The sequence below is a fragment of the Notamacropus eugenii genome, chromosome 6 (genome assembly GCF_028372415.1).
Source record: "Notamacropus eugenii isolate mMacEug1 chromosome 6, mMacEug1.pri_v2, whole genome shotgun sequence".
In the NCBI taxonomy this organism is placed as follows: Eukaryota; Metazoa; Chordata; class Mammalia; order Diprotodontia; family Macropodidae; genus Notamacropus; species Notamacropus eugenii.
Window position 1 is genome coordinate 62,721,720 of NC_092877.1, and position 11,632 is coordinate 62,733,351.

Consider the following 11,632-nt stretch of genomic DNA (forward strand, 5'->3'; position numbering starts at 1 on the left):
GTACAAATGAGACATGATTTAAAAAAAACTTATGATTGTTAAACTTAAAACATTAATTTAAAAAATAAAAAGTTAAATAATAAATACTGAAACACTAATTTATGGGCCTACAAAAGAGCATTTAAAGTAGATGGTGTAAGTGGATCCACCTCCTTGGACTTCACAGTAACTTCCAGAATCAACATACTGAATAATCATCAGTTCTCTTGTATGAACAAGTCCCTGTTTCTAAGAGCTTTTCCTGGCTTTTCTACAAATGTGATCAGGTCTGAATAAAGTCAACTGTGATTTCTTGAAGGTCAGTGATCCAGAAACATGGTCTATATATCACTGGTTTCATTTTAAGTTAGCATATACTTAGATTACTTTCCTCAACAAAATGAGCACCAAAGGTCTATCTATGCCGCTAAGGACATTGGACCAGGCATCCTTGAAGAAAGCTTTGCCATCCTCAGCAGTCAATTGTCCCAGTGTATGTGAGATCAGCTCCTTTGTGCCCAGACTACATCATCGTTCACTGCCTTACTGTCTCAGAGGCGTAGGAGAATACACCTTCTACAGCAGTCACTGTTGGTGCAGTCATCCAGTTTATCACAGTATGTTTTCTTCAGCTCTGAGAGCGTACCTTTTGCTGTATCATGGATTCCAAAGTAAATTGGTCTTCAATGATACCTTTCCTGGAGACACTGAAACCTTGATACAAGCCACACATTCCATCAGAATGGGTGATTTTCACCAAGCAGCCTCCCAGGCCTTTGAATTCTCTCTCCTTGCCAGATTTTCCAACTTCTGCTGCTGAGGGTTCTGACAAAATCCAAAGGGTAGCCAAAGCAGAGAGAAGTGACTCCGGCCGCACCATCAGAGGTAAGACTGCCAGCAAAATACCTCCAAGATTGTGTGTGCTTGTCCACTGTTCCCCAAAACACCTGCTTCTACTTATTCTTAAAGGCCAAGGGAAAAGCCTGGGTGGGGAAATATCTGATGACTTTTAAGTTATCCTGCTGGAAGGAAAATATCCCTTGTTCCTTTGGAATTTGGACTCTATAACCCATGAGCCTTTGTACTGCTTATCTGCAGCGATTTGAGTGGTTGCATGCTATACCTACAGTGTTAGCTTAACCCTCTCCGGGGGCCGCCACAGTCTTGGAGATAGCAGCAGGGATGCCACTGTCTGGGAATTCTTCAGCAACGGAAATGGCCTGTTCCATCGTGGTTACAGAGGGGGGGAGGGTATTGGAGTTGGAGGAAGAAAGCCAGTGAGGGAGTGTCAAAAGCTGCGGAACTCATTGCTCACTGTACAGCTACAGCTTGGACTAAGAAGCCATGCTATCCTTTTTAAAAATAAATTTTTTTTCTAGTTAAATGTGAAAACATTTTTAGCATTCATTTTTTGAATTTTGAGTTCCAAATTCTCTCCTCCCCTCACCCTGCCCCACCCTGAGATAGTAAACAATTTTATGTGGGTTGAATGTGTACAGTCATGAAAAATGTATTTATTTCCATGTTAGTCATGTTATAAAGAAAGAAAAAACCATGGAAAAAGTTTGTTAAAAAAAGTTGTTTGTATCCACATTCAGAGTCCCATAAGTTTTTTCTCTGGAGGTGGGATAGCACTTTGTATCTTAAGTCCTTCAGAATTGGATTGCAAGGAACGGCTACGTCATTTACAGTAGATTGTTACATGATACTGCTGTTTCTGCATACAGCGTTCTCCTGGTTTGTGAGTGGAAAGTTGGCTTGTTTTCTTAAAGAATAATGACGGGAGTTTATTAAAAAGAGTGAAATGGGGCCAGCTGCGTATGACTCACTGAAATTCCAAGGATGGACCCATGCTCATGCTGCATGTTCTTAATAGGTCCTCAAACCCTCAGTCAGTCCTGCTTCCCAGGAGTAGAAGAGGAGGGAACTTAACACAGTTCAATAAATGTTAACTCAGATGTTATTTGCTCCTAGGGAACTCTACAAGTGTAATCAACCACGCTCTTTGTGTTTGGGGTCCTAGAGGACACTGGCGCCCTGTGAGGACAAGGAATGTATTTAATCCTGCCATCCCTTCAGGTGAGAGAATCTTAAATAATTTTGAAATTTTCGTCTTTTTTTGCACTGTTTATTTCATATGACCCATTGTCTTGCTTTTATAATGACCTATTAAAGAAAAGCTAAGATAGTTATATCTGACAGTTTATGTGTAACATGTTCACCCTGCTCCCTCTCTCAGGGCCAGGCAGATTGCATTTCCTCTCATGGTTCTAGGGCACTTGGAAGGGGTTTGTGGATATTTCTTGATTCAAGCCCACGTTAGCTGTGTTCTCTCCAATTTCAGGGGGCCGATAGCCAGAACTCCAGTGCACTTAACCACTTAATGGTGGGTAGCTTTTGCAAAGGGATATTTATTTCACAGATATAATGAGAACAAATGTCCTAACATTTCCCCCAATACTTCCAGGGCATACCCTCCCTCATTCCACCTCAGTCTCTGGGAGAATAGGCTCGTAACTTAGTTGTGTTTCTCCATAGCGTTGGTCCCACCAATGTCCAGGTGCAGATGTGACATGACTACTGTATGAATCCTTCTACTAGGCTGGAGCCTTGAGGACCACTGCGGAAGATCACTGTTTGTTTCTCAGAACATGGTTGCTGCACTGGCTGTCAGATTTGGCCTGAATTTTCGCTGATTCCTTTGGTATAGGAAATTTCTCTCTCGCAATTCAGGTCAGCACCTTCTCTGCATTTTATAGTGTTGTTTAGACCGCTGAAAATTTGAGTGACTTGTAAAGGGGCTTATAAGTAATATGGATCAGAGGCAGGACCTAAACCCAGATCTTTTTATAGAATTGGAAAAGATAAAATCAAACATCTTACTGTAATTTGACAATAATAGCAACACAATGTTTTTTTTAAAGTTTTGATTGATATCATCGTAATATCCCATGTGTTTCTCCCTCATCCATTTTCAGAAAAACCATCTTATATGACAGCATTTTTTACAGATGAAAGAAGTCGGTACAACTAATTAATACAAATAGTACATTTTCAGATTTTTTCAATGTAACACTTGTGTATAGTGTTCTGTTACATGTGAATATTCTTCCAGCTATATAAGCTCTTTGTTTTTAAAATAAAGAGTGCTTGGTAAGCACTATAAAAGATATTTTGGGAGGTTGATCTCCAAATATTTTACATATTTTATAGTTACTAGGGGTGGAATGTCCCACTCTATTTTTTGATTCTTGTGTTTTGTTATATAGAAATTTAGATTTGGGGGAATTTGTTTTGTAGTCTGCAACTTTGCTGAAGCTATTAATTGTCTCAGTGTCTTTTGCTGATTCCCTGAAGTTTTCCAAGTAAACCATCATATCAACCAATGGGTAGTTTTATCTCCTGTTTATTGTTATTCCTTTAATTCTTTTTTCTTGCCTTGTAACTATTTGCTAATATTAACAGAACTATATCAAGCAGTAGTGTGGTAAGTGAAAATCCTTGCTTTACTCTTACATTTATTGGAAAAAGGTTCTAGTGTATCCCCACTACATATGATGCTTAATAAATTGATGTGCTCAGAAGCTTAAATATTTCTTTCCTCAATTATTTCAGATGGAGAAAGAGGATTCTGGCCACCGCAACAGTCTTTCAGAAGAACCTCCTGAAATACTCTGGTTAATCTTTCACCAACAGACTTTTTTGGGGAAAACTGACCTGGATGTGTAGGACTCCGCTTCTTCAAAGTTAAGGTAAGATTTATTGCCTTCCTACTGGAGAAAGAGATACTCTCTTGAAGGGAATGGATAGGTTCTGGCAACAGCAAAATCAAATGCCAAAGGATTTCCTTGGAATAAAATTTCTGTTGTCATGAGACCAAGGAAAGAATGTACTGTTAAATTGACATCCCTTTAGGGAAATTCTTGTTGGCTGGGAAATCCCCATACAGTTAGTGGAAGTGGGGTGCTAACTAAAAGAGCTCTTAAATTATGCTAAAATATATAAAAATCCAAATGGCTACTAAATGTAGTGACAAAGGCTTTGAGATTAGACTTTCAGTAGGAGATAAGGAGACTGACATGCATGTTTTTCTTACTGTTTTTGTATGTGTTTGGGGGTTTTTTGTGATGCTCAGAAAACATCTTTTGTGTTATGTTTGTAGATTCTGCCACCTTGAAAAATTTCTAAGGGAAAAGTGCAGCCAGCCAGGAAGACTGTTGTAAAAATCTGCAGTCAAAAAGTTTAGATTGCTGGGGTACATTTCATACTTGAAGCAGTTCTCTGTCCCAATAAGGAACACTAACTCCCACTTTAGGCTTTTAGTGGGAGATTAGGTTAAAAAGAAAAAAAAACTTGAACTGCTGAAAAATATCTTAGATTTTGGAGGTTTGGAAACTAAGGAGATGAATCATTAAGGTCTTTGGAGATTAATTGTTTTAAGATCACTTGGGAAAATTCCTGGGATTTTGGGTAATTCTAGGAATTAACCTTTCTTTGTCCTATCTTACAAGGCACTTAGCAGAAGCTTAACATGCCTTAGTAGTTTTTAGAGTACCACTCTGTAGAATTTGTTTTAAAGAAAAATAAGAATTAAATTCTGTTAAGTTTCAGGGGTAAAATTTAGCACTTAGACCACTTTCGCCCTGAATATTGACATATGTTGTTTTAGTGTAATGAAAGAAAGCAACTAGTTTGAAAGTAATTCCAAACTGAATTTTAAAAAAAGGTATGTGATTTGCATTCCAAAGGTTATCAGGAAGTTTATAACTGTCTCTTCTTAACCCTTTCTTGAGCATGAAAAGGGAAAAGCTTTAAATCAGGGAGCAACTGAATAATGAGTAAAATTTTAATTAAGGCATGAGAAAGAAGATTTAAACCAAAAAGGAATGAGTAAAAAGGGACTGCCTATCTTACCCCCGCCTTCACCTGGGCTCAGAACTTGTCATGGATAATGGGGATTGATATTGGAAATGACAGAAGTGGTAGAGGCGACAACGAAGTAGGAATGTCTTTTGTGAAGGCTTAAGTGGAACTTCCAAACTTTATGTATAACTGAATTTAAATGATTTTGTAAATTTGAAGCAGGGTGACTAGAACTAGAAACCTTGCATTTGTAAGCTTTTAGGGAATCCAGAAAGGTAATAGTATTTCAATCAATTGAGATGGTGTAAAACTTTTTGCTAAATTACAAAGAAGAAATTCTGTAGGATAAAGATTAGTTATTTAGGAATTGGAGACAAGATGGCAAAGCAGAGGCAGGGACTCACCTGAGCTCACTCCCTCCAAATCTAGGTAGAATTGGCCAAATGCAACAGGAAGTCTGACATCTCACTGCAGAAGATCGTTTCCCAAGATAAAAAAAAAAGCCTAGACATCATATTTCAAGAAATAATTAAAGAGTATTCTAGAATCAGAGGGTAAAATAGAAATTAAAAGAATGCACTGATCACTTCCCAAAAGAGAACTGGAGGGCTTAGAATATGATATTCTGAAGGGCAAAGGAGCTATTCAAGAGTCTTTCTTACTTAGCAAAACTGAGTATAATCATTCAGGGGAAAAGTGAATATTCAATGAAATAGAGGACTTTCAAAAATTCTTGATGAAAAGATCAGAGCTGAATAAAATATTTGACTTTAAAATATAAGACTCAAGAGTAGCATAAAAAGATAAACAGGAAAGGGAAATCATAAGGGACTTAAAGTTAAACTGTTTATATTCCTATGTGGGAAGATGACACTTGTAACTCCTAAGAACTTTCTAGTCATTAGGGCACTTAGAAGGAGTATAGACAGATGACATATCTGTGAGTTGATTATGAAGGCACAATATGAAAAAATAAAATTTAAGAGGAGAGAGGAATGTACTGGGAGAAAAATAGAGAGAGAGGTAGAAATGGGGTATGTTAATCTCTGAAAAGGGGCAAGAAAAAAGCTTTTACAAGTAGAGGGGGAGAGGAGTGACAACTTTACTGTCATCAGAATTGGTTCTAAGAGGGAATAATATATGCACTCAGTTTGGTATAAAAGTCTATCTTACTCTACAGGAAAATAGGGGTGGGGGTGATGGGAGGGCACATTAGGAGAGGGGAGTAGTCAGAAGCAAAACACTTGAGCAGGGAACAGGGTAAAAGGAGAAAGAGTAGACTAAAGAGGGGAGATAGAATGAAGGGGAAATACATTTAGCAATAGCAACTGAAAAAGAAGTTCAAAGCCAGTTTTTCTGAAAAAGGCCTAATCTCTCAAACATAGAGAACTAAGTCAAATTTATAGAAATGAGAACCATTCCCCAACTGAAAACTGTGCATGCCTTTTGATCATTTTTCACATAAAGTTTTCAAAGTTATCTATGGTCATGTGAAAAGAATGTTCTAATTATTGATTGGAGAAATGCATATTAAGATAATATTAGATTGGAGGAACCAAGATGGCAGAGTAAAAGCAGGGACCTGCTAGAGCTCTTTCCCCAAACCCTGCAAATACATGTAAAATATTATTCTAACCAAATTCTACAGGTGCCAGACCCCACAACATCAAAATGAGGGGCAGATCTCTAGCCCAGGAATGCCTGGAAGGTCAACAGGAAGTGTCTGTCTCATCAGGCTTGGAGCAAAGCACATTCTGGCATGGGCTGCACCAGCGCACAGACAGGCTCAGGACTAAATAGCTGGAAGCTGTGGCAGTCTCCAGACTTCTCAAACCACAGATGCCAAAGACGGCATAGAAGGTCAGCGGGGAAAACTGGTGGACCTGAGTGGGGAAGGGGGGCATGGCTGGGCTGGAGTCCAACCCCAGGCCCTGGGAAGATGAGCAAACAGGAAAAAAAAAAAGTCAGACTGTAGAATATTACTTCGGTGACAAAGAAGATCAAAACATACAACCAGAAAATACTCTTGAGGCTTTGTGGGGTTTTATGGTTTCTTTCTTTTCTATCACAGCATGGCTACACGTGTATAACCTATATCACATTGCTTTACTTTTCAGCGTGGGGGATCAGAAAGAGAGGCTTTGGAACTCAAAAGGTTTGAAAGCAAATGTTAAAAATTGTTTTTACATGTAACTAGTGAAAATAAAATACTCAAAATTTTTAAGATTAGTTCTTTAGATTGGGATATGAATAGGAAATAATAATTAGGAAAAAACTGTGCTCCTGAAAGACAATTCTGGTGATATTTCCCAGTCTTTAGAATCTTGTGATCTCTAAAGCCAAGGGTATGGGAATTTGAGGCTACCCTTCAGAATCTCTCCTATCTTTTGGGAAGGGTTAAAACTGAAAAGCCTCTGGGGAAATATAGAGGGTGGGGCTAGGTTATGAACACAAAAGGAACTGATTTTTCTCTTTGGGTGATTTTTTTGAAAGAAAATAAATTTATGGAAAGGTGAAAATGCAACTGTAAACATTTGAAAATGAGCTAATTGTTAACTTTAACTCTAAATTTTAAAGCACAAGGAACTTAATGGCTCTGAAAAAATGAGGTTTTAATTTTGTGGTTGTAAATCCAGATTTAATTTGATTGAGATTTGTCCTGTGGCTAAATTATGATGTAGTGAAATGTGTTCTATTAATTGTGGCATCAAATTTCTACAAAAGTTGAAAAAATGTAGAGAAACCCAAGTTACACTGTAATCTCAGAAATTTATTAACTATGTGATCTTAAACAAGTTATCTTTGCCTCAGTTTCTTCATGTATGAAGAGGAAAACAATTGTGCACACTTCTAAGGTGGTTGTGGGATCAAAATGATTGCAGAGTGCTTAACACAGTAACCTGGCATCTGGTACACACTGTAAGTGTTGGCTGTTATTTCTTTAATCGCATGTAATTGTTCATACTTCATAACTATACTAGGTTTTAGATGCAATTAATATAAATGATTTTCCATGTAAGATCATTTGGAAATGCATTTTGATGTCATCCAAACTGGTAATAAGTTTTATTTCATGTTTTAAATATTATGTTATTTTGCTTCTAAATTTTTTTCTTATGTTGTGAAATGCTGGGAGAATCCATTATATCAAAAATGCTATTAGACAAATAATTTCCCTTTTATTCTGGATGCTGTTAGATTGTAAATTTAGCTTTTAAAAGGTGATAGAAAAGGATACCTGGAAACTTTAATATTTAATGGGAGATATACTTTTGTTTTTAAAAAATACCAAGTTTACTATTAATAAAGAGGGAGTTTTTTCCCCAGTTGATAAATGGTCAAAGGATATTAACAGGCAATTTTCAGAGGAAGAAATTAAAGATATCTGTAATCATATGAAAAATGCTCTTCTGATCACTTGATTAGAGGTGCAAATCAAAACAACTCTCTGAGGTACCATGTCATACCTATCAGGTTGAGAAATATGACAGAACAGGAAAATGATAAATGTTGGAGAGGATGTGGGAGAGTTGGAACACTGATTGTTGGTGGAGCTGTGAGCTGACTCAGCCATTCTGGAGAGCAGTTTGGAACTATGCCCAAAGGGCTACAAAATGTGCATACCCTTTCACCCGGCAATATCACTCCCCAAGAGAACAAAAAAATGGGAAAGAGTCCCACATGTACAAAAAATATTTATAGCAGCACTCTTTGTGGTAACCAAAAACTGGAAGTCAAAGAGGGGGATGCCCATCAATTGGGGAATCGCTGAATAAATTATGCTATATGAATGTAATGGTGGAATACTCTTGTGCTGTAAGAAATGATGAACAGGAAGACTTCAGATAGGCCTGGCAGGATGTATACGATCTGATGCTGCATGAAAGGAACAAAACCAGGAAAACTTTGTGCACAGCAACTACCACAGTGTGCGAGAGTTTTTTCTGGTACACTTGGATCTTCATAGCAATGCAAGGACATAAAAAAAAAAAATTCCTAATGGTCTTCTAAGGCAAAATGCCTTCCACATCCAGAGAAAGAACTATGGAATTCAATTGTAGGATGTAGCAGGTCATGTGCATGTCTGTATGTGTGATGTTTTGGTTTGTTATATGATTTCTCACATTTATTTTAGTTCTACACAGCATGACTACAGTGAAAATGTGTTCCATAGGAATGTATGTGTAGATCCTGTATAGAATTGTATGCCGTCTTGGGGAGAGAGGGGAAGTGGTGGGGAGTAGGTAGGGAGGAAAATCTTAAGTTTTTATGGTAGTGATTGTAGAGCATTCAAAATAAAATGAAAAAAAAGTTTCCATTTGAAATTATTTTGCTGTCGTTTATTCAAAGTCACAGGGTCTTTGAATCTGAGGTCTATTGCTGCTAAGTGAGTTTTGAGTCAACTATCTTGTATTAACTGTGTAATTTAAAGAACTCCAAAATGTGGTTAGTTTTAATTTATAAGTAAAGGATAAATGAAATGTAACATTAGGGCCACATGAGGAAATTAGTAATATTTAACCTATAAGCTGTGATTTGTGAAAATTGCCATTTGAGGTAAAAGGTTTTGGTACTATTACTTTAATATTGTTTTGAATTTTGATTACAGGGATGGTTGTCCTAATTGTCATGAAGCCCAATAGTAGAAAATGATGTATGTGCCTACAGTCTGAGAATAGCTACAGGGGGACAGTCTTCCCCCATTGTGCTATTTCCTTTCCAAACAGGAAATTTCCCTACCTGGTTAATCTTGAGCCTGGCTTTGGGTAGTGTGGAGCTTTACTACGTGATTGGGCTGTCAGATATTACTTGTGCCTGGAATCAGATGGAACAAGGGAGTTTTTCCAAACCCTGTTATGGTATGTGTCAGATCAGTCTATGCTCTTTAAGACAATGAGGTTTGATACTTACAACTATGTCCCTCATTTTCCTTTTATAGCAAATTTCTATAATAGTGGCAGGTAAGCAGTAGACATTTTATAAGTATTAATATTAAACTTATTAATTAATAGATCAATACCGGAACATCTTGGAGTTGTTACAATAGAATTTAAGTATGAGAAGACCTTACTATTTTATTGGTAATTTTGATCTGTAGTAACTATACAGGAATGATATCCTTCTAAGGGAAAAGCCAAAGATGTAATTGAAAGTTTCTAATTAAGTGGAATAATGAATTTTGAGAAAGCAGCCAGAATAGAATGTTCTCTAACATATGAATGTGGTTGACTTCCAAACGTTTCTAATGGGAAAATCCAGGTTTTGAATTAAAATTAGATTAATGATTTTATATGTAAATCTGATAATTGTAAAGAATGTGATTTCCCCATTTTGAAATACTTAATAATTTTAAAAAGCTGAAGATTTTCATTTTTCAAGTTAGAACTTTGTGAATTTTCTTTTAAAGATTCTTATATCAGTACAGGGTTTAGGTGAAGAAAGAAACAGTTTTCATGTTTCGAGAACCAACTTAAAAGATATTTTACCAAATTACATTGCCTTGTTACTGACAGATTTTAGCAGTTATTTAGGAATAAGTGATCTGGAATCAAAGAAGCAAGACCCCCTTTCAGAGCTGCCCTGAGAATGAAGCCTATTCCGGAATGTCCAAGAGAAGGCATTTCCAGAGATCACATGAGTACATGGAATTTAATATCTAATAGGGTTACTGTGATACAGGGGAGATGTGATGTCATTTAATATTGATGATCATCATTGTATTGCTTTAGCCTCTTATTTCATGGTGTTTAGATTTACTGAGTTTTCTTAGTTACCTTGGTGACATGTAAATCTCCTTTCTCGAAACCAGTCCATTGTGTATCCTACAAGTAGTTTGATCTATAGCCTCACTTACGTAGTTCTAATTATGAGTACGTTAAAAACTTTATAAATTTGGCTTACAGATAAGTGATCCATGAGGAGAAAAGGGCTGGCTCCCTCCGTCATGAATGAAAAGAGTGAATTAAGAGAATAAGCCACACTGACTCCATCTTATGACACAGTTTTGGATCTTGTTCAGTTTCCTTTTTGTTCAATTATTGGTCTATTCCAATTTCTGTCTTGTGAGGAAATGTTACTGAATTGCTTGAACCTAGCCCTCAATGGCTGAGAAGGTGGACCACCTTTACCAGTTGATTAAAGACTGTTAGCTAAGGACCTAGGTTATGCTGATCAGAAACTGTCAGATACGTAGATTGATGCAAGGAGTTTTCTCATAATTACATCTCAAGCAATCCATATGTCTTTCCTGAAAACTGTTCCCTACTGGTCATTTGATTATTTCCATGTTCCTTTCATTAAATTCAGATGCTTGGCAGGAGTAGGACACTTTTTTTTTTTTTCCTGATTTTAGGGGATTATGCCTTTTTGCTCTCTTTTGGAAAGCCTCTAGTCTTTCTTTCTAATTAGAAATCAGATTACCTAGTCATCCTGTTGATTGATTTACTTTAATTGGTCTTAACTTGATTAATTGTTTTTATTTAATAAAATCTGTCTCCCCTGTATTCAAGGTCCAATGCCAAACCTGGCTTCAGTTATTCATTTAGTTGCCATATATTTCTCAATAAATTGCTGTGCTCAGAAGTTTCAACTTTTGTTTCCTCAGTTATTTGATATTTCAGCCACCATCCTCTTTCTGCCACTACTCTGTATGGCTTTTCCATCGCCTCATTTTCAGAACAATGCCAATTACTTCAGGTGTTAGGACACTGCATCATGGCAGGTCATCTTCCCATCCTCTTCATCTTCCCACTCTTCTACCTCCAACTGACCTTTATGCTCGCAACCTTTT

General features: G+C 37.0%; 1 long non-coding RNA gene across 2 annotated transcripts; it reads left to right on the forward strand.

Moving 5' to 3' along the window:
* Positions 1–223: 223 nt before the first annotated feature.
* Positions 224–11,431, forward strand: LOC140511206 (uncharacterized). 2 transcript variants are annotated; one of them, XR_011969466.1, is made up of 9 exons: positions 224–864; positions 1,954–2,058; positions 2,581–2,712; positions 3,595–3,731; positions 6,491–6,702; positions 6,960–6,997; positions 7,654–7,761; positions 9,570–9,701; positions 10,746–11,431. It is a non-coding gene; the product is annotated as an uncharacterized lncRNA (long non-coding RNA). The 2 variants fall into 2 exon arrangements; XR_011969465.1 differs by having other exon boundaries at positions 724–864; positions 2,518–2,712.
* The last annotated feature ends 201 nt before the right edge of the window (positions 11,432–11,632 follow it).